This window comes from Gavialis gangeticus, unplaced genomic scaffold (genome assembly GCF_001723915.1).
Source record: "Gavialis gangeticus isolate Ggan-Ray unplaced genomic scaffold, GavGan_comp1, whole genome shotgun sequence".
Lineage (NCBI taxonomy): Eukaryota > Metazoa > Chordata > Crocodylia > Gavialidae > Gavialis > Gavialis gangeticus.
In genome coordinates this window covers 20,811,283-20,835,037 of record NW_017728995.1, presented here as the reverse complement: position 1 = coordinate 20,835,037, position 23,755 = coordinate 20,811,283, and the positions used below count along the sequence as shown (strand labels likewise).

At 41.4% G+C, this 23,755-nt stretch overlaps 2 long non-coding RNA genes across 2 annotated transcripts in view; one reads left to right on the top strand and one right to left on the bottom strand.

The window, feature by feature from the left end:
• LOC109287995 overlaps window positions 1–2,718 on the top strand; it is a 5,537-nt gene extending 2,819 nt beyond the window's left edge. Inside the window, exon 3 of the long non-coding RNA XR_002095040.1 lies at window positions 2,707–2,718. This is a non-coding gene — a long non-coding RNA (uncharacterized LOC109287995). The remainder of the gene's footprint in view (window positions 1–2,706) is intronic.
• Window positions 1–23,755, bottom strand: part of LOC109287996 — a 210,531-nt gene that overhangs the window by 174,068 nt on the left and 12,708 nt on the right. The gene's annotated exons all lie outside the window — the stretch shown is intronic.

Sequence of the window (23,755 nt, the reverse complement as noted above, 5' to 3'; positions counted from 1 at the left end):
ATGGGGGGGGGGGGAAGGAGTATTGGAGCTGGATGGGAAGCAGTGGCAGGGAGTTCCTGATGCCTGAGTAGGACAACTCAGCTAGAAAAAAGGAAAGACTGTAAAAAGAAGTGAACGGCCTACTAGTGAGACAGGTATGTGGAGAGAAAGACTCCAATTAGAAAAGATACACATTTTGGTGTTTTCTTGGCTATTTTGTTGGGCTTTTTGTTTGGTGGGTTTTTTGCCATCCTGGGGGCAGAAATCTTTGTTCTTAATTTAATTAAAAATTGATACAAATCAAAATAAATGCTTTAAAATAGACATTGATATTATCTGTTGCAATGATATTAAAAAAAATGAATTCTGCCAAGCCTATTTATGATGTATAAAACCGGCATAGATTCTTTAAAAAGTGTTCATAATACTAGGAATCTCATGCCCAATAAAGCACAGGTTTTAATTCAAGTGCTAGGCCTGCTTAAAGATACACAACTAGTTATTGTATGACACTTGCACATCTGCACTGTACATAATGTGATATTTGCAGGATATCAGGAAACCAGTGCTCTCCCTCCCTTCCTTTCCCTTCAAGGGAGGGAAAGCAGAAGATCGAGATACTGTGTGTTCTCCACATCTGAGAGAAGTATACAGCCACTCAAGTTACATCAGGAAAAAGATCCACCTGGTAGGTATCTGATCAAATTTCTTGTGGAAGAGAGAGTTTTCATTCACAAGAAATCCATGGAACAGCTCTGTACTCTTTTCGTGCTTAAGGAAAAGAATTTCTCTTAGCATAAATGTAATATCCATTCCCAGCCTCAAAAAATTAGCCTTCACATTTATGATCATCTCTTGTCAAGTATTTTTACTTTAAATGTCATGCTGAACGTTATGTACAGTGTAACCAGTAAATGTTATGATTTTTGAGCTTGTACGACTCCTGCTGAAATTAAAATCAATAGGTGAAAGCATTTCAGGATTGGACTCCTCTTGCCAAAAAAGAATAAATAAAAATTTCAAAGAAATTTGGTACATTTCATGGAAGTTTCCTGTGGCTAATACCCATTCTCAAAATTCAAAAGACATTTCATATTTAATTTCTAGAGATAGTTAATCTAGCAACCTTTTCTGCTTCAAAGAAAATGGGAAGGGGCCAGATTCTGACCTCAGTTTCCACATTGAAATAATACTGAACATCATGACAGTTACTCTGCCTTTAGTCTGATAGAAGAGAGATCAGATTTTAGCCCTGGGGAAGACTGCATTACAGTACAGACAGATGAACCAGAGGCATAGTGGAGTAATACTGACTAGCATCACAATCTAGAAGGTATCCAGGTTGCCCTCGCTTTATGCTGGTTCTGTATGTGCAAATTCGCTTTTACGCAATGATCCTTTTTATACCAAAAATTTGTTATATTCAAGGTAAATTCACTCTTAGGCAGTCAGTGTAATGGAAGCCCACATTCTGCTGCTTTGTGTGCTGCACTGTGGGAGTGACGCACACCAAAATATAGTCTCCTATGTGGATCTGTGCTCCCTGCTCGGTGTCTGTGAAATGTTTCTGCAGTTGCCATTCCCATTATGGTAACATGCACCACCACCCTGTGCTTGTGTGTACTGTCTGCTGTTGGCAAGTACCAAAATAGTCTTGTAAAAGTGGTAGAAATGGGCCTGGGGATCAGTACAGTCAAGGTCTTGGAACGTATCTCTATTTGTTACATTGGAAAGTCGGTTCTCTTTATGCAAATTCGAGTTATGCACCCTTTTCCACAAACGCATGTACAGCATAAAACAACAGAAATGTGTATAAATTTTAATGATGTCACTCATAAAATCTACATTTTAACAGTTACAAAAGAGAGCTTACAAAGAAAACACATAAATCATTCAAGAATGGTGTTGGATATCTGTTAAATTAGTTTCAGAACTAACAGCCTTTTCCATCACCAAATAACCAAAATATGCTTTACTTATATACACTTGGACAGAAGAAAAGCGACACACCATAGTTGAAATAGTAATTGACAAAAAGAATAATTCATACTACGAATATATTATTTTTCTCCCAACAGAACAGCTACAATCAGACTTTAGTTTTCTCCAGTTTATTCATTATATAATTTTTTTTTTCTGAATGGTTACAAATTTTTTTTAGAAATGGCAGCCATGCAGTTCGGTCACATAAAATCCTATGATTATTTTTGTTTTCTGATGAAACACAAGCATGTAACACCTGTTCAGATACACTCCAAATTTAGTTTCTACAAATCCCCGAAATGAACCTTTACATCAGCAACCTTGATCAGAGTTTCTGGAAAGTAAACCTGAAAAGAGACATGGACATAAGTGAAACAAGTTAATTAAAAAATGTATAAAAAATGAATTATTTTCACTATTTGTTGAATACAAATTAGCAAATGTTATTGCGTCAGAGAGAAGGAAAGTCTTGACCAATGAGTATTAACTGCTATAGCTACTCGGCAGAGCATGCTCCTTGAATCTCTTCACTTCCTTCAGCCAGACTGCTCTCCTTAAATTCCAGCTACATTTCCCACTCTGTGCAGTGGCAGGAACATCTGGTCTTTAGAAAAGAAATAAAAGATACAGCACATCTTGTGTTTCTAGGAATTAACGGCTGTCAAGTTTATACTTAGGTTCCAAAACTATTTTCAAAATGCCTTGCATCCAATAGCTCCTCAGCAGCAGCTCCTGGGAACTCAGTGAATATGAAAAATAGGCCTACACTGCTCTGAGATGGAGAGGGTGAGCTAGAAAAGAGGCATCAGAGGCAGGCAAGACAAAACGGTACTTGGCATGCTAGTGCAAGCTCAACCAAGTTTGTATGTGCAACTTGCCAGACAAGTTCCTTGTCACACATCGGACTCCTCAGCCACTCAAGAAGCTGTGGTGGTACCCAGTAACACACCAAACGTGCAACTGCTATGGTCTCCCGAGACCAATGGCTGCCAATGAACGAGCAGCTCCTGGGAACAAAACGTATATGAAAAATGGGAATGCCTCTTTAGAAACATAATTTTGGGGTTGGATTTTTGAAAATAGTGTGAGAGAATTTGTTTTAAAATAAAGAAGAAAAAATATATGTGCTTTGAATGCCCTCTCATATAATCTAGTCTTAACTATCATTTGTCCATGTAAAAATATCCAGAGATTTTATAAGTTTGGTGTTTAAATTTCTATGCATAAAAATTAAACATTATTCATGTAAATGCATGCACGCACACACACGCTGGATTATATATTTGTAGAATTCGATACTAGCTTTGATGAGCTGAGAGTAATTTCCTGCATATTTGCATAGTGGTAGCATCATGGCATGTTGATGCAGGCTGGCCAGAAAAGGATCTCATTTAGGGTGAAAGCAGATGTTGTCTGACATCTCATTTGTACCACCATAAAACAAAAAAAATATGATGGTACAAATGGTGAGTTAACAGACGTCGCTACCTTTTGTCATGCCACAACAAAGGAAAATCAGTGGCATAAGAAAAGCGAGTAACAGACTGCTACTTTATTGTGGCAGATGTCTATTAGCTCTGTGGTAGGAAAGTAGAGCAGCCTGAGCTGCTCCTTCTCTCCAGCCAACCCAGAGTTCCTCAAGCCCGTAGAGCACCTGCCTGCTTTCCCTGCTTACAGTCACCCAAGGGAATCTTGGGTGTCTTTCCATAAGGGAAATTTGGCTTCAATCACAGGAGTGAGCCTGGCTGAGTGGGGAAAGCCGTTTTCCCTGCTTGGCCAGACCCACACTCCTCAGCAATTGTGGAGGATGGGTCTGGCTGAGAGGAGAAAGCAGGGAGATCACACCACCCCCTGTCCAGCCTTATCAAGGGTGAGACAAAGGGTAATCTGTGTTTCACCCAATGAAGTAGATGAGCTGTGATGTGACATACCGCAGCACATCTGATCTACTTCATTCAGCAAAGTGTATCTCTAGGCGGAGTGGAAAACTGCAGGGTTGACATTTGTATTCATTCTGCACTAGAACAAAATTACATCTTTTGAAACATGTACATGTGTGTGCACACATGCACACACACCCCTCTCTCTCTCCGACAGGGAAAGAGATAAACTGAATTCAGTGTAATGTGGCACTGAAGGAACTCCCTTGGGATGTGGAAGACTAAGGGATATGTAGAGAAACAGGGGCCCTAAATTGAAATGATGGGTTTTAAAAACACCATTTCAATTTAGGGCGAAGTAAACCCCCGTATCGTGCAAACACTCGTGCACTTACCTGCCTCTCCGGCGGTGGGAAGGTGAGGGCAAGCTGCCAGCAGGTGGAGCAGTCCCTGGGCTGCAGCGGGGGAGAGGGGGGAGACTGGTATTTCCCTCCACAGCAGCGGTGGCCCCCACCAGGCAGCACCCGCCCACAGGCACCCAGCCCAGGCAGTTCCAGGGAGCACTGCAGCCATGGAGGGAAGCACCGGGCCTCCGCGCAGCTCAGGCAGGCAGGCAGGCTCCAGGGAAAAGGCAGGTAGGCAGGCAGGCTGCTGCCAGGCTGCCTGCAGAGCCCCTGAGCTGCACAGAGCCCGGTGCTTCACTCCGTGGCTGTAGGGCAGCAAACAAACTCCTCGGAGTTTTAGTTTGCTGCACCCCAAGTCATTTAAGGTGCATTATGCCGCCGAAATTTCTACAATGGACGGAATTACTCAATACGCTGCTGACGCATGCCAACACCACCACCATTAAAGCGGTGCAAAAGCATTTAACCCACTTTAAACTGTCGTGCGCACATGCCCTCGTTTCATCTACACACAGCCTAAGGTTCAAAGTCCTGCTCTATACAATTCAGAAGGACTTGAATATCCCACATGCCATGGAAGTGTCCTTCCTAATGATCAGGCTATGCTTACATAGGTTCAACTTCCATTTCCCCTCTAGCTTTGACTAAAAATCCTACCCCGAAAACACAGAAAGAATTTTAGTTTTGATGAATACACTGAGAAAAAAAAAATCAACTCAGCCATTGACTTGATTGACTTACTTGTTACCACACAGAAAATACTTATGAAGAAATTAGTTAAAAATGCATGCTTGATATACATGCTATGTTTATACCTTCCTAAAGCTATCAGTAACTAACAGGGCAATGTGCAAGACAAGGGTAAAAAATGTCAGGATAATAATTATTTCAATATTATAGCTAAGAATAAGGGAGTTATTAGTAGAATCTTGTCTTAAGTTAGGCCTAGAGTCCCTTCCATGCACCCAAGATAATCACTTAGCAGCTAGGAGGCTAGCACTGCACTGGGTGTACATCACAAAAAAATTATTTTTTTGCTTGCAAGTTAGAGTTACCAGAAAACACCTTAACAAACAAAATCATTTAAAATGACAAACATTTAGCTTGCAATGCAAGCAAGCTGTGCAAATCACATGATATTTACGGGCAGTAAAAACCCCATTTTCATACAACCACAGATTAGACCCACATAACAAGCGTAAAGCGCCTGAAGCAATACAGTTGACACATATGCTATGGTAGCCCTGGTGGAATAGGTACTTTGAAAATGTAAAATGATGTTTTATTCATGTTTTCCTCTAATAAATCATTGCTAATGCACCAGTGGGTTGCACTGCCACTCTTCTATCCTATGCTCCACTCATAAAGCTGAAGGATGAAACTGAGAGGTTGGGTCTTAAGTTATCATTTTTATTACTCTAATTGGTCTACAATTGCAGCCATACTTACTATTGTCCCTATGGGCCAGCTATTAATACAGTATATTTTAAATGGCCTAATAGTTAAAATGGTGACTTTGGGTTAATGAGCACCATAAATATTGAACCCTGACATTCTTTTGTTATTTAAATCTACAAACCATTACATGAGCTGAGCTGGATTTCACAGAACTCAGCAAAATCATGTTGCTGGAGTGGTCTCTCCTTTTTCAGCAAATTCTGTACCTACCACCCTCCAGCTACCAGAGAAAATGCCTCTTTCTTTGTGTAATGCCATTGCATTTGCCATCTGTGGAGATAATGCAGCAAGCAAACCATTTGTTAACAGGGGGGAGCACACTGAAACACAGCAGTGTGTGAGGAATCTTGCACTCTACAACTTTCTGATCACCTGAACTCCATAACGTTGATCTTCAATGCTTACTGCAGGCTAATTTCTTCTCCAAATGTAGCACTGACAACAATTCCTATAAATGGAGATGGCACTTGTTGGCTCCATTGTTGGGGCATTTTTTGAGGGAAATACAAGCGGAAAAGATAAATATTTTATCAATGGTATTCAGCTTATCATTTAATGAAGCCATGGAAACCTGGCTGTATAACATCACACTGATTCAAAGAAAAAAAGATAAGTGGAGTTAGAGAAGAGACCCTCAGAACAGTCATTTCACCTTTCTGCTGAAACTACCAAAGCTAGAAGACAGGGCCTTATCCATCCCGTTCATGTTGATGGAGACATTTATACTGACCAGGCATATCATGGACACATTTTATTTGGAAGTTGAAGGAGTTTATACAGGGCAATGATCAGATGTTACACAGTTCTCGCTATTTTAAACTAAATTTTAAAACAGCACTATATTTTAAAACAGCAGCATAGCTCTTACAGGCTCTTTGTACAATTCCCAGTTCCCTGAGCCTGTCAGTCCCTTTTAAATTCAGCTCTATAAAGAAAAATCTTAGTGTCTGATTTACAGTAACTTCAAACTATAAAGGGCCGCTCACTAAAATTTATGTCCAACTTCTAAAGTTTCCTTCATACCTTCTCTCAACTTCAGGATTTTTTACCTGTAACCTTAGAACAGGGGTCAGCAGCCTTTTGGCAGCATGGGTCAGAGCTTACAACCAGCTTTCAGCCAGCTGCCCCCGCTCACTCCTACTGCAGATTCCTGACCCCTCTGCAGTGCAGCGATGTGCCCCAGATCCCCCCTGCCAGACCTGACTTGCAGGCTAAAGGCTGCTGATCCCAACCTTAGAAAGGCTGTAAAGTGTACTTGTAAATAATACCACAATTTGCTAGTAGCTTTGCAATCTCTTATTTTCCTGAGGAAATAATTTTAAGAGAAAAAAACTCCTTAAACAATGATTTAAGCATGAATGTAACAGTGAACTTTAGATAAGACACATAATTGTGCTGCTGCAAGATATGATGACTTTCCCATGGGATAGAAATGACCTGGCAATTCAAGAACAGCTAAGTAAAAAGTAAGGTATAAGCTGGGGGGAGGGGGTTCCCCCACCCATGGATGGGATAAATATAATTTCTCATGGCAGTGTATATCTCTCTTAAGCCTCAGGTGGTTTTAAGTTAATGAGATTAGTTCCAGCAGGAGTGAAATCCCACAAGATAGGATTTATATTTCATTGGTTTTCACTTCATCCAGCAAGTACAGCATAGTCAATCTTTGTGTCACTCTGTTATCGTCCTGGTTTGGGACTTGTTCTCAAACTCAAACCAGGCTAAAGCAGCTCATGACTCTGACAAAAGCATAGGCAACATGCAAAGGGAATATTTAAATGTTTGGAGAGAAGATGAGGGGAAAGGAGAAATACTTATTCTTTCTCCACAGACTGTGATTTTTATTGTAATATTAGGTGTGTGCATGTGTGTCAATATGTTACAGCTTTATTGACAGTGTCAACATGACGTGCATCAATGTTACAGCTTTATTTAACCTGAACAATGAGAATGTGACAGAAGTTAGAAAACTAATTTACAATATTAAAGAGAGAATTTTTTTTCGGATAATAAGAATGAGGTGTTACTTTTACATTAATGTTAAGAACGGATGAAGCAATTTTTTAAAAATTTGGTCACTAGGAAAGCAGACATGGAAAGGTTTGGAGGATTGGTAGCAACCACACTAGGATACAAAGATACAAATCTTTCAGGCCTCCAATTTGGTTCCTATCTGGAAGCTGCACATAGGCTGACAAAGAACTGTGCTTCACTCCCATTCACAGTGCTGTCCACATTGCAAACCTACTGTTGTTTATGCACCAATTCAGTCTCACCAGTAAGGCTCTCTTATAATAATCCAGGACACTAGCATGGCTCTGTCTGCTATATTTTTTACCCCATGGCCAGAATGAGATGCACTGAGGAAGCACAGTTGGAGGATTCTTACAGTTTGTACCACCAATGAGTTACATGTAATGCATAATTCCTGGACTTCAGCCTCCAGGCCATTAAGCTGGCACCTGTGACAAGCGATAATTTTGCTTGAAAAAGGCAACTTTATGGCCAAAATCAAGGCCAGATGATAAAAACAATTTGTAGGTATTAAGCCTCCTTAACACGGTGGCATTGTTCCCAATCAGAATCACTGAACATTAATAACTATTAAGCTAACAGCTCAACATGCAGCAATTACAGTTTGCTAACAGAACAGTATTTTTAATTGTGAATATAACCAAGAAAACAGTTACAGCAACAACAGCCCTAAATACCTGGGACTAGGCTGTATGTGGAAAAGCAACTGCTGTATGGCGTCCTTGGACAGCTCTTTCCCTATGTGGTACAAGAATGACCAGGAGTGCTTCTCTTTCAAAATAAAATGCAAGGGCATCAATATAATGATCTTTGCTCAAGCCTTCACAATAGTTTCTGGCTCCCTTCCAAGCAGCAGCCGGGTTAAAAGTATATCCCAGGAACACATAGAAAGTTCTATTTTTACTAGTCCTTAAACCTCAAAATATGAAATAAATCTATTTTCTAACCAAAGGAGAAATGTAGCTTTCCAGAATGGCCATCTCCAGACTGTCACAGAAAAAGTATTGCTTACCTCAATTCCAATGAAAAACTGTTTAAAGCACTGTACTTAACTTTTTCCTATACTGCCAAACCAGTTTCTTTGTATTTTTTTCATTCTCCACCCCCTGTTGGTGCCTCTGCCCTGTCTCAGGTTCCTGCATACCACATAGTAGCCAACTGTCTCTTGTTACGTATGTCAAGTTCAATATGCTTCTAACAGGAAAATGGCATATTTTATTGCAGTCCTCAGCTAGTACAAGTCAGTAGAGTAAACCACCAAAAATGAAATACAGGAGTAAGTTTTCAGAACAAGAGGCCTATTTTCTCCTACATACAGGCTCACTGGGCTACTCCTCAATTGAGAAGTATCAGCTTTATGCAGCTGAAATGAGCCAATGCTAACTTAGACAAGCTAAGGAAGTGGTGGCGAGTATCTGTCAACAAACACACTGAAACTCCAAGTCTAAGGACATGCACCCTGATTGGTGATTGCAAGTAGGTTAGCCCAAGGTGCTGGAAACGTGGCCACCAAATACTGAATTGCATTTTGAAAACTCTGACATAATTTTTAGGTTGCAAGCTGTCATATCAAACGCGGAGGCTGCCTGACCAAAAATGCACGCCGCAATGCTTCCTGTTCCTATATTTAAGTAATTGAGAAAAAAAATGCATTTTGCCCTCTTCCCCCAAGTAAAAGCCACTGAACATTTCCGTTACTACACAGCCTTGTCAAGCAAGTGTGCCAATCAGTGTATTAACACTGTTTTCAATTAAATCTAACAAGCAAGTATAATTCCAACAATATGAAAATGAACTGCCAGGGTAATTGTTCTGGAAGTGCTGCAATTATAAATGTCATGGAAATGCATCATGTTTTCTCTTGGCAAAAGAATGGTTCTATAGTACAACTAGGGAATCCCTCCTATGCACTTTAATAATCAACTGATCTTTGAAAAAAAAAAGTCCAAGTTTTACACCATAAAACTTTCCCATCGCTACTACCATGAAAACTTACCCAAAAATATATGCTGCTGGAAAAAGGTTACCTTAAAATATTTTACTAAAAACAGTTTGCAAGATTTCCACAGAGCATCATAAGCATGTCTGATCTCTTGTATAACACAGACTAAAAAACCTACCCAGCAATTTTCACATCCTACCTGTAACTGGTACGTGCAGCAAACCCATCCTGCAAATAAAATTCTGCTGTTTCAAAACTGGCTTGCCAAGACTGCCAATTCTGGAAGACACTTAGAAATAGCAATAAAATTACATCACTGTTAAAAGGATCATCTTTTTCACGGCCTGTTAAGATCCCCTAGTCCGATCTTAAGAGCAAATGAAAATACTTGTTTTTATCTTGCCTTTCCTATGCATGTCTATGGTGAGCTCCATTTCTGCCACATTTTATGCAGTGCCAGACTATTCACGTATATGCTCAGAAAGCAGCATAGCCGGTCAGTCCTTCTGTACCACTCTCTTCTCCAATTTTGCACAATAAGTTTTGCAGATACAGAGCTGTTTAAAAGGAGTTGACATTTTCTTTTCAGCCCATAAGGCACCTTGGATATGCAGAGCTCTGCATAAAGGCACACAGAAAAGCTGCACTTTGGCTCTGTCATGCCCACCTTACATAAAACTCAGAAGAAAGGCCTCCCAGTCTCCGTTAGTTTGAACTGCTGACATAAAGGAAAGGGAGAGAACCAGTGCAGCATTCAGCAAAGGAGACACAGATAAGTGAACATCAATTCACATACAGTCAGCCATCCTTCCATGATAGAGTCTGCTTCCCTCCTAACCCAACAGGGGCAATAATAATTTCTAGAAGTCTGCTTAGAGGTACATTTTGACAATCACTTTCCACAACTTGACTCTGTTGCTATACAGGGGTCTTAAAAGTGGGAGAGGCTTACTCCACTCCCACATAAAGGCCTATTAGGGCCTCCTCACTTGGTAATTTTGGGTGGCTCCTGGAGCTCTTAACCCCTGGATTGTTCACACGTTAACACTTGAACCTAGTTTTAAGAACTCATTGGATAGCCCAAAGTTATGTTACTCCTGGGCGCGATTATCTCTGCTCCATGTTACCCAGGTTATATTGCACTAAACTGTAGCCACTCTAAGCTACACATTAGTGTAATAATAATAATACCTGCTCCCTACTGGACTAGATTGGGCCCACGGCCCCCTCCGGCCCCCCACCTCCCCAACACCCCAGATTCCCACGCACTGCCCCTTACTCACAGCTGCTTGCCCCGTCTGTCCCAGGGGAGCAGGCAGGGAAGGAAGGGTTAACTTGCCTGCCCAGCTGCCACTCTCTGGGTAGGCTAGCCTGGAGAAGAACAGCAGCAGTGGCAGGGGCTGGGCAGGAGGGTTAACACTTCCCTTCATGCTCCCCCAGGACAGACAGTGCAGGCAGCCACAAGTAAGCATGGGGGGCAGGGAATGGGGGGGGACTGGAGGCGCGTCAGGGGGAAACCTAGAAAGTTTGGGGTGGGGGGCGCTAGGTGCAGAGAGTCAAACAATCTGAGGCTGAATCAATTCAGTCTTTGCAACTTAGTCTAAACTGCACAAATTAAATTGAAACAGAAGTGAACAGACATTTACCTTTGATTCAGGAAATACAGCCACATGCTTGCAGTGACTCAGGCCACAAGCCAGGGGGTGCTAGAGCACAGCTCTCTGGCTGTGTGTTCACTTCCTCTTCCTGCTGCCCCCCCAACATCTCTGGGATTTGCAGTCCAGAATCAGAGGAGCAGGATTCTGCAGGGTTGCTCATCACTTCCTCTTCCGGCTTCCAGGTGTATCTGGGATTTGTAGTCCATAGTCTCAGACAACAGTAAGTTTGAGCAGAGGAAGGGGTGTTTAACCCCCCTCCCTGGTCCCAGACCCCAGCTGGAGTTTGCCTGGAGGGGGAAGTCCCCCCCCCCCATCTCCAAAGACTGGGCTGCATCCCCAACCGGACTTGCCACCCCCCTTGTCAACCAGCCACCACTGGTCCAACTAGGGAGCCAGCCCTGCTCTCTGGAGCAGACAGCCCAGTCCAGGGCTGAAAAATACTGGGATGCTAGAGGACTCTGCTTTAAGTTAAACCAGGAAGGGGTCTGGGTTAGAAGTTCCATAAACCAGTTTGACCCAAATCAGTTAAGTTTGATATTACATTCAACCACATTTACCTTAAACCAGTTTCAGCCCTTTTGAAACTGGTTTATGTGTACTGAACTTCTGTTCTGTTACAGGTTTAGAGCAGTTTCTGATCACTTAAACCAGTTTGTGTGTAATTTCTGTCCCTGTCTGGGGAGGGGTGATTTGTACCTTTCAGTCCTCCAGGCCCCTGATGGCCTGAACGTGTGACTGCTCCAGACTTGAACTAGCATTAACACCCAACAACATTTGGGTGGCTCACATAAGGTGTAATACGGCTCTTAAACTCGCTGTCAAAACAGTGGAAAGAGACCTTGATAGAAATAAGACTCGAGACCCACAGGCTCAGAGACTTCCTCAACGAGTTTCTACTTCAGACATGGGAATAAAGGAAGAACAGTAGTTACTGGATTCAGATTCATGCATCAGCTCTGCATAGAGCACGCTGCATGCTTTAAGCTACCTTAAAAAAGTGTAAACTGGAATATGAAAGATTGAGTTTGACTAGAGAACAGCAGCATCACTCTGTTGTTGTACTTGGTTTGTGAATATGCTAAAGCTAGACTATATTGAGGAAAAAGGGAAGAAAAATGAAATGGCAGAGAAAGGGTTGTAGTTGAAGCCCTGTATTTCCTTGCATTTGCCTTCTACTATTGTCTTGATACTTCGGTGAAAATTCAATGTCACCATTCTGAGAGAGTGAAACACATGAACCTAACACAGGAGGCTGGACCTTATTTGGGAAAGGAGAGTGCTGGTGGCAAAAAGCTGATGTATATGGATGAAGACAGGGTACAGAGATGTGAGGAAATGTGGTAACTTTTGGAGACAATTTTTGGTAGAAAAGACAAAGAATGAAATGGACAGACTTTGTCAAGAGACTGTGTTTTGGATTTTACATGTACTCAGATAAGTATTGATAGATACCTTCACAGTTGATATGTTGCTTTGCATGACAGCTAAAATAATTTAAAAGCTCCAAAGCCACAACTTCGTTAGGTCTCAGAAACTTAACTAAGTCAGAGCATGAGGAAATGGAGAGGGAAACCCAGCAGCTGTAGAAAACGCTGAGGGGAATTAAATTGGAATTGCATTGTATCAACAAGGAGGGCAAGGAATGCAAGCCTTAAATTAAAGGTTGTAATAACTGTGACCATTCAAGGTCCAGTGGCACTCTGCAAATGTTGACCCTGCTTGTCCTGCTTCCAAAAAAGAAGGAGCTGCCTAGACCCGTAGGCTGATTATCTGAAATATATACTAATATCCATGGTTTGGCAGCTTGAACCTGCCGCCATTTGTACAGCTGGGTAAGACAAATCTCACTCAGGCAGAATTGAACAAAAATGCCACAAAGGGAAAATGTCCTTTCAATTGCACCTTTTCCTAGTCCTTTTAATCAGAGAGGGAACAATGTGGCTTCAAACTGGATAACTGCATTCTCCCCAACCCATTTCTATAGTTTGCTCAGACACAGCAGTTATCACTTGCTCTGTTGTGTAGATTTGCCACACACTCTGCTACATGTGGTGGCACTTCAAGGGTAGAAAAAGTGAGATTCCTATAGATCAAAGAACAGTTGCATTCTCTGCAGGTGCAAATGGCAGGGATCCACTAAGTTCAGTGCTGTTTCGCCTATTCAAAATGGCAGAGGAGTTGGCCAGTAATTTGCACAAGCAGCCAGCACATTTTATAGTAAGCTTTGCTTTCAGGACAAAAAGCTGCTACATAAATGTTAAATGCTCAGTATTGGAAATTGTGTAGATCTAAACTGGAAGAACAAGATTGTCCATAAATTTCAGAAATAGTTGAAACAAAAACAAAAACTCAGTGTCTCCTTTCAATTTAAAACTTAGAAGGAAAAGCAAGTCAGTCACTATTTTTTACCTGTGAGATCTTGCTAGCTCTGCAAGTTAATCGGCCCATGCCATCAAGAAACATGCAAAACGTGAAATATAACATCTATTTTCTGAATGACATTATCAAGTAAATATCATCAGACTCACATTGCCAAGGTGAAAAGTTACTCCAGCAAATGCTATGTCGAGCTTTCCTCTTTCTTCCTCCCCCCCCCCCGAGTTTTTATGTTGCATTGATTTTATCACTGTCATAAAGGATAGTATAGGCTTTCCACTTCACCACTGTGGAAATCATTTCTGTGCCCAGTCTTAAGCAAATAAACTGGAACCATGACTTCTTATTTGAGAAGATAGATAACCTTGAGTATTAAACCTTACCTGCCATTTCCATGATCTTGACTTGCCATTACAAAGGAAGAGCATCCTCATCTGCAAATTACTAAAAATAATCAGCTGCAAGATGTGACCTTGGATGAAGCAATGTTAAATTGGCCAGCAAATTTTTCTGAGGCATCACTGTTATTAACTTGCAATTTTTTCATTTCAGTCTGCCACTGATGCTTGGCAGGTTATAATTTTTCATTTTCGCACTTGGCTGATGCTCACTCAAGTAGAGATTATGGAGATAGCAGTGGAGAATTTTTACAAAGGGTTTTTTCCCCTTTCACTCCATCATATCAGGATACAAATACAAAACAGATTCTCTTTATGAGGCAGTTTATCAACTAGGTGCAACAGGAAGGATGCTTAAAAAGTAGCAGTCTTACAGAACTGCAGTGGTAAAAACTGTTCCTATTTTACCACAAATACAGGGTTTCCAAATTGCTGTTGGTCCAGTATGCCTGCTGAAGTATAGAAGTGTAATGACACACCTAGATGACCCATCATTTGGCATGATAACTGAATTGAAAGGACCATGTCCATTAGCTGGAAGACTCAACCTCTTTATGTGATCGAGTCACTAGAGGGAGACACAGGTCCACACTGTATTAGTTTACATTTAAAAAGCTGGTAGATCGAGATTTAAATTAAGACAGTTTTCATTTATTGGCAACCTTTTCTTCCTTTAACATTAGAAGTCTAAGAACAAGACACAAGAGGGTGTTTGCACTGTTACTTTGAAATTGGCTCTTCAGCCTGCTAAAGCAATAATGAAGTATATCACTATGCAATGCCTGATCTCTTCCTCTCTGTTTTTTATAGGCTTAAACTGGCAAACCATTAGCTATGTTGTGCCATTTACTTTTAAAAATACTCTATGGCTTCAATTATTCAAAAAAAAAAAAAATCAGCCATATAATATGGATTAATAGCATTGGTATTTCACTTGTTGAAATTAGGAAAGAAAAATAGTCTGGAGGGAAACATACAGACAAGAAAAACACCAATTACAAAACAAACAGTACTTCATTGCAACAAAACTTAAGCTGTCACTTGACGTAGTTATTCCTGAGGCTTTTAGGCTGAACTCTCTTTCCTATACAAAATGCTTCTGACAGTCCAGCAGTTTATCCAAGAAAAGGAAAATCTTTGCCAATCAAGTTGAAGGACTTGTTTGTTTCCCCTGGCTCTTACCAGACTCAGCATCTCATTCTCTCGTTTTCTGAACAAATTGCTGGCCTGTCAGGCAGAAAATGCAATGAAAGTTACCCTAATGGTCCAGTTTGGAATTACACTTGTCATTTCAAAATTTTCTCTCAGAACACAAACTGCTTGTAATACTTCTAGTAAAGAAATACCACAGTGTTACACCTAAGCAGAAAAACAATGGTCTATATATTGTGGTAAAAGCGACTGAAGTGGCTTTTAGTGGTGTTTCATATTAATCACAGAAAATGTGGATTTGGGGTTACTTTTTTTTTTTTTCTTTTTAAACCAAATTTGGGGAATTTTTTTTTTTAAATCAGAGAAAACTAGGATCCCTGTTGATAGCACAGGGCTCTTTAAACAAAGGCAAATCAGGATCCAATGCCAAAAAAATGAAAACAGATTCATTAAGACTAGAACTAAGACACAAGTTTGTCAATGGGGTGGACAATTAATCATTAGAAATATTACCTATGGGTAGATTCTGCATCACTCGAAGTCTTTCAAAGTCAGCGCTAAATATCTTTTAAAATACATGCTCTAACTTGTCAAGAAAGTATGGGTTTGACATGGGAACCACTGGATGAGATTCTATGACCTATGTTACACAAGGGCGTCAAGCCAGATCAAAACGGCTTCTACTGGCCTTACAGTCTATATGGAGCATGTGCAGCAAACCAGAGCAAGGAAGACAAGAGATGCTAAAAGCTGTATCTCCACGTAGCCCCATCATGAATTCAGTGGTAGAACCATGTCAGTATGACAGGAAGCGCCACCAGGCATATAACTATCAAGGTTTTCTTCCCAGAGCACTGTGGAAACTAGGCTACTTAAGCAGAGCAACAGTGGGCTACCCTTACTGCATGCTGGATCAGAAACTAATGGTATAACCATACATATTAAATAATAATACACGCACTTGTCATTAGCTACAATTCTAGGTGTATATTTGGTATTTGAAATCAGCCATTCTCCTGCAGGACTGCAACTTTGAGTCATAGGAAGGTGGATTTTGGCAACTTTTTATTTTTGTATCGCTGTTCCGTTTACAAAATTAATTACTATGAATTTTACAACTCCTTCTAAGATAATCCTTTGGTGACCATCTGCAGCAGGCAGCTTAGACTTTTCAAGGGCGAATAAAGAAGAAACTCCCAATATTTTTGGTCAAGTGATCAAAGCAAGAGAAAAATATAAGAACTGGGGAATGTATTCCATCAGTGAATTCAGCAAGAGAAAAAACAGCAAAACTCTCAGGGACTCCTTTATAACCAATTTAATTCTAAATTACCAACATTCGCTAGAGGCCTGATCCAAACACCTGTGATGTAAATGATGCCTATGGCTCAGGCCTGAACTCTAGCAGTTCATTCCAGGAGCTGCAATTCTCAAGGATTCTCTGAAATAAGAAATAATTTTTAGTTAACCCTCCACAAAACACTACTGAACTCAACTGAGACTTTAGCTTTGTCATTAGTTAGTTAAGAAAAATAAATTCTGCGAAGACAAATCTGAAATAACTACATGTTGTAATGGAGTTTCTTCATATTTCTCTAGCAAAATTAAGAGGAAAAAAGTGGCCTGCAAATAAAAACATATTATGTTTCTCATCTTTCAGTGGAGATCCCAACATAATATTATCACTTATTTCAAACACTAAAACTCTTTCTCATGGGGCTTAGATACTGTCACGCTATCACTGGGACATGCCTATTTTAGGGATGTAAATATGGGGGGGGGGGTTAAAAAAAACTTTGTTCAAGCTCCTCTAATTATCTCAGTTAAACGATTAACTGATAACATAGCAGCTCGTACATGGCTGCTACTTGGAGCTGCTCCCAGAGTCCTTTGACTCCAGGGAGGGAGACAGGAGGCAAGCCCAGCCAGACAGAACAGCCCACAGCTCACCTGAAGCCCTGTACTGGGAGAGACGGAGCACCTGTGAATGAGCAGCTAATTGTTTAATTTATGAGTTATTAGACTGCTCCAGTTTTTCTCTTAGATTTATGAATACTAATCCCCCTCGCTCCTCCCTCTCTTCCTCCCTGCCCTGCTGCCTTCCCTTTCTCCCTTTCCTACCAGACTGCGCCCGCCCCAAACTAAAGACTAACTAGTAAGCTAACCGGTCATCACAGAATTTATTGATTAAATGATTAATCATTTAACCTTTCACATCCCTAGCCTATTTTAACCATGAGCTCCCAACTTTCAGTTTGGAGAGCAAGGATGTGAATTAAAAGATATATTCCTTTGCAATCACTACTACTACGCATGCCAAATAAGGACATAGGGGGTGCATCTACACATGCACTTTACAGCGAAGTAGACTAATGAGCTCCACAGTAAAGCATCACCGTCTACACATGTGCCACTATTAGGGCGCAGTAAACTAATTAACTCTGCTGTAGGATACTACTGTCAGGACAGTACTATCTTACCGCAGAGTACTTTACTGAACTGAAACCCACATGGCGATGGTGTTTAGGGGCGTAAATTGTGCCTAGTCAGCCAGAGGCCTGCTCTACCCTGCATCAAATTATAGTTGGCTGGAGCTCAAACCACTCTGGAGTTTATTGCATCGCATTAGTTGCCTGTGTAGATGCACCCAGGGTGGAGGTAGGAGAATGGGGGAACCAACTAGTCAATGAAAAATTAGTCCACAAACCAGGGATGATCATCAAAGAGCCAAATCATCCAGCTAGGAGTCAAAGTAGCTAGTCAAACTTGTTAACTTCTCAAAGTACCCAACTGCCACTTCAGAAAGGACGTGCTAGGGACAGTACCGGGACCAAGTTTTAGCTTACATTTTTGACAACCAACAGACACCCTTGACAAGCAGCTCTTTCACGTTCTTGTTGAAAGTGTCTACCCAGAAACAGAGAATTTCTGTAGTAGGTATGGGGTCCTGTGGGACCTTCCTTATCTGCCCCAAATTGATTACCATTTACTCTAAAACTCCAGATTAAAGACTCTCCCAGTGGGTCTAAGTTATGGAAGTAAAGGCAAGTACTCTAAAATAGTTTATGCCCAATTGCCTCCCAGGTTCATAGCGTACCTCCAAAGTACTCCAGCTGCTGCTGTACTCTCTTGTTCAGAACCCCAAATCAGCTCTCAGATCCCCAAGATAAATCCACAATCTCTATACTCCCAGGCTGGCACCAGAAGACAGCATCACCGGGCAAAACTGAAGATGTGCATGTCAAAAGGAAACAATATTTGGTACTCCCAGCGTGAGCAGAATTATATAAATCCGTTAAAATTCCCTAGGCCCTCCTAAAGCTACTGTACTTGTGTACAAATCAGCAAAACCTAGTTTAGAGAAACTAATCATACCGCTAATACTTATGCATAAAATTGTCAAATTCTCACAGGGAACACAATTCAGACAGCAATTCTTGAAGGAATCTTTTTGGCACCAACATCAGGTATTTAGCATCATAAGGAGTGAATTCAATACAAACATACTTCAGCTGCTTTTGCTGGACACTTTTTATTGAATCTAGCCCAAGGTTGGTACTACACCAACACATTTTAACAATTCATGGCTTTAATTAAGTAGATATCATTACTCTAGCTTCATTTTTATATTCTATTCTTTTTATCTGCCACTAATGCAGACAGTCCCCCTGTACCACACACACTGCTTGCTGCTGTTAATTGAAAAGAGCTGTCAAATAGCCACTGATGTATAAGATGTCATTTTCAAATCTCAGATCAGCAGGACTTGCAGGGGAGACTCATCTCATGTGAGGGCATATGGTCTTATACTCCAGTCTTTGAACTTTTTGCCAGGGACAGGCATCCTTCACGTGCAGCCAGGATGGTATAAGGAAGCAAAGTACCAACAAGCAGCCTAACCATACAACCCTCTAAGTACCCAGTGACCACACTTACCTTTCCGGGCAATGGTGCGATTAGATGTTTTGTTTTGTTTTTACCAAACCTGTCTGAAACTTCTCCCACCAAAATACTTTTCCAAGAGACAAGCTGTTTTATGACTAAACACTTTTACCACATCAAAATTTTCTTCCTGTCAACAGAGAGTCAAAGTTTTCCACTGAACAACCATCACCTACTAGCTATGTTCAGAGTCCCTTGCTAACATGCTTGTTGCTACTGCCTTTCATTGCCACAACCCCCATTCCGGGAGACTTCGTGCTGCGGTAATTGCCATGGCATTCCTTCAAATAACACTTGTTACAGATAATGAGCTCCTATAAGCTCGCAGATCAATTGATCTGCCACCCCATTCCCAGGGAGTTCTCCTAGAATGAAAATACTCAACAGGGCACCCTAACCTGTCTTCCTTCACTCTCTTCTCTCCTTGCTGGAGCTGCCTGGCTGGAAATAGCCCCTGGGACACTGGGTGAGCCAATCTGGCACACCTGGCAAGGCAGTAAAGTGAGCTCCGGGTGTGCCGGCAGTTCCTTCCACAGCATGGAAATCTTCTGGGCAGGGGACTTGTGGCTCGGGGTGCCGCATTCTAGCAACGAGGCCCCGCTAGCCTCTTTACAATGAGTTTTCAAAGAAAATGGCCAGCAGCTTGTAACCCTGGGGGTTACAAGAAATAATGGCCATAAGCTAGCAGAGAGCAGATTTAGACTAGACATTAGGAAGAACTTCTTCAGAGTTAGAGTGGCCAAAATCTGGAATGGGCTTCCAAGGGAAGTGGTGCTCTCCCCTACCCTGGGGGTCTTCAAGAGGAGGTTGGATGGGCATCTGGCTGGGGTCATCTGAACCCAGCACTTTCCTGCCTACGCAGGGGGTCGGACTCGATGATCTATTGAGGTCCCTTTTGACCCCAACATCTATGAATCTATGAAATTGACAAAAGCTACAAGGAGTGTGCGGCAGGAGCCATGAGAGCCAGCAAGCTGCAAGCAGGGCAGCAGCCAAGCCTGCCGGCTGAGGGGCTTTTTGCTTTTTATTCACTGTCGTGTTTTTTTCTTTCTTTGGAAATGAGCCCCACTGGGGATACCCGAGGCCAGATTTGACTGGGTGGACACCACCCCTCCTGGAACCCATTAAAACATCAAAGTCATGGCAGGAGAGAGCTAGGAGGACCCCAGTTTCGCTAACACCCAAGGTATTCTCCGCAGGGTGTCTCTCCCTTCTGATAAACCCCTTTAATCAAGAAATCTCCGTTTTGTAATTACCAACACAACAGATACCCTGAAAAAAAGCCACTCTTACTGAATCTCAAACAACAGGGAGACAGAAATACATAGATTTCAGACAAAATTTTCAAAAATACTAAATAACACAGTAGCTCTTGCCATGATGCATTGGATTTTATGGAGGTGTGATTTATTTGCATGTTTAAATCTTTTTTTTTGCTCATGCAAATTACAGCCATGTAAATTCTGTCCTCTGAAACCAGAAGCAGGGGTGAATAGCGGACAGGGATGCAGTGTTGTAGTTGCACCCCACTTTCATTCTTGCTCCACGTACACTTTAAAACCAACTGCCCAGGAGAAGCGGCAGCATTTCTACTCATGCATTGTTGACAGAGTCAATCAACTTCATGGCTCATAATGTACCCGATTCCTCCTAATTTGTCATCACTCCACAGGGGTTAACAACCTTCTCTCCTTCTAATGTTCTTGATATTACATTATTCAATGCATCATCTTCTGCAATTTTGCTACCTCTTCCTGGTAATATCTTTCTTCTGTTTTACAGCCCTGCAGACTTTTTAGTTCTAGCTAAAAAGCTTAATTCAGGTATGTTAAGTAACTTAGGAGAATATTAACTCAGGTGTGGAAATGATTGACAATGAAGTATTCCAGCCTTCAGATGCTCAAGAACACTAGGTTTTGTTTTACAAATATGAATAAAAGATGGGCATTTAAGTATAATGACTACAAAACTAATAAAATATCTCTGGACTATATTTTCCTAGTCCGTTATGTTTTTAAAACTTAGCATGTAAACTACCAAATAAGCACATATTGCAATGAAGTTATATTTTTACTTTAATCTTAAAATGAACAATATAGCACTAGGCCCCTAGCATATTAACACATTTAGTTTCTCTTTAACTATAAAAAATGTACGTTGTTTTATATGTGATTATGCACCACAATACCAGCACCCCACTTTTCAAAATCCTAGATCTGCCCATGGCCAAAGGAGTTTAGCTTTCTAGAAAAGGGGGAAGTGTTTGAAAAGAAATAGGAACAACTTGTCTAACACACACATTTTTTCCAAAATCCATTAAACAGTAACTGTTTCCCTCCAAGATAGTCAGGCTTATTACAGCTGCTAATTACATATCAGTCAAATACAACTGTATATTTTATTTTATTATTTTTTTAATATATATATATATTTACGATCTGTTTCAGGCTTAGCTAGACCTTACTTCATAGACCTACCCTTTTATTTATTATGTACTGTATGAAAACATTTTAGCAATTCAAGGTGTACCTCCCACCATTCTAAATATATTACTTTTGGGGTTCAGCACTAAGTTGCACATCAAATATAGAAAATTGTCAGATGATGTCAAATTAAAGTGCACAGATCTGTCTTGCTAGTTCTACTACTTCCTTTTGCCAGTGAGGCAAATATTTCCAAAAAATATATAGCTTTGCTAACAGCATATTCCTGGAAACAGGAAGTACAGTGAGACAAAGACTGGGTATGGCAGCCCCAGAAACTGGAACAAGCAGCAACAGGGAGCTCCCACTTTTACATAGAAAATCAAAGGGGTTAAGGTCACAAATCAACAGGCCAAATGAAGGAACAGGTAAAAGGTAGAAAAACATCAACACTGTGGTAACAAACTCAGCACCTTAATTTCCCCTCCACACCCCCTCCCCACAACACACACACCACCCCAAACAAGACTTTAGTACCTAAAGTGCTCAAACAGCAGCCTGAAGCTGCCCCCAAGTCTGAGTCCAGCTCTTTCAGTCCACAGTCCTTGCTGACTGAGCCAGTGAAATCTCCAACTCCACTGTGCACTACTCTGCGTAGGGCTGACCAGGTTCATTGTGCATGATGCTCTCTCTTCCCCTTACTTCAGCCTCAAGCTTCCTCCTCCTTTTTTCCCTTCACCCCAGCCCCTGGGGGTTTCTGAGAGTTGCAGTCCAAATTAAGAGACATCACAGCTCCACAGACTGCCCCTTGGTTCCACCTGCTGTTACATATATTACACTCACATTACACCAGGAAATAGACATATACAGGCATACCTCAGAAATATTGCGGGTTCGGTTCCAGACAACCGCAATAAAGCAAATATCGCAATAAAGTGAGTCACACGCATTTTTTGGTTTCCCAGTGCATATAAAAGCTATGTTTACACTATACTGTAGTCTATTAAGTGTGCAATAGCATTATGTCTAAAAAAACCAATGTACATACCTTAATTAAAAAATACTTTATTGCTAAAAAATGCTAACCATCATCTGAGCCTTCAGTGAGTCGTAATCTTTTTGCTGGTGGATGGTCTTGCCTCAATTTGTAAAAAATGCAATATCTGCAAAGCGCAATAAAGCGAAGCACAGTAAAATGAGGTATACCCACACTACACTGAAAAAGAACGCTTCTTTCTTCCCCCCTACTGACTAAATGGATGTCTGAGGGTATACTTATAGGCTAAACAGACAGTCAAAAAGCCTGAGGCTGAATCGATTCAGTCTCTGAAGGTTAGTCTAAGCTGCAAAGACTGAACCAATAAGCAAATGAACAGACTTCCACTTTTGATTCAGGAAATGCAACCACATGCCTACAGCAGCTCAAGCCAGAAGCCGGGGGGCGCTAAGAACACAGCTCTCTGGAACATAGTGAGCATGAGGTGTGTGTTTTCTTCCTCTTCCTGCTGCCCCTGAGGTCTCTAGAATTTGGAGCCCAAAATCACAATGGCAGCACTCTGCAGAGTTGCTGATCACTTCCTTTTCCTGATTCCAGGTGCCTCTGGGATTTGTAGTCCACAGTTGCAGCCAGCACTAAGTAAGCAGGGCAGGGCAGCTCCGTACTCATAGTTTCATAGTTAGTAAGGTCGGAAGGGACCTGAACAGATCATCAAGTCTGACCCCCTGCCATGGCAGGAAAGAGTACTGGGGTCAAACGACCCCAGCAAGGTGATTGTCTAGCCGGGGAGGGGAAAGGAAAGTTTAACACCCCTCGTTCGCCCCAGACCCAAGCAGGGGTTTGACTGAGGAGGCCGGTGAGCCAGCCAGTGAGACCAGTGAGCCAGTCATCACTGCTCCAGCTAGGAAGCAGAGGGGCAAGGTCAGCCCTGCTCTCTGGAGCAGACAACACAGCCCAGAACAAGACTAAAAATGCTGGGAGACTGTGATTTAACTTGAACCAGGAAGGAGTCTGGGACAGAAGTTTCATATACTAGTTTGACCCAAATCAATTAAGTCTGATACTACATTCAGCCAGGTTCATCTTAAACCAGTTTCAGCCATTTTGAAACTGGTTTATGTGCACTATT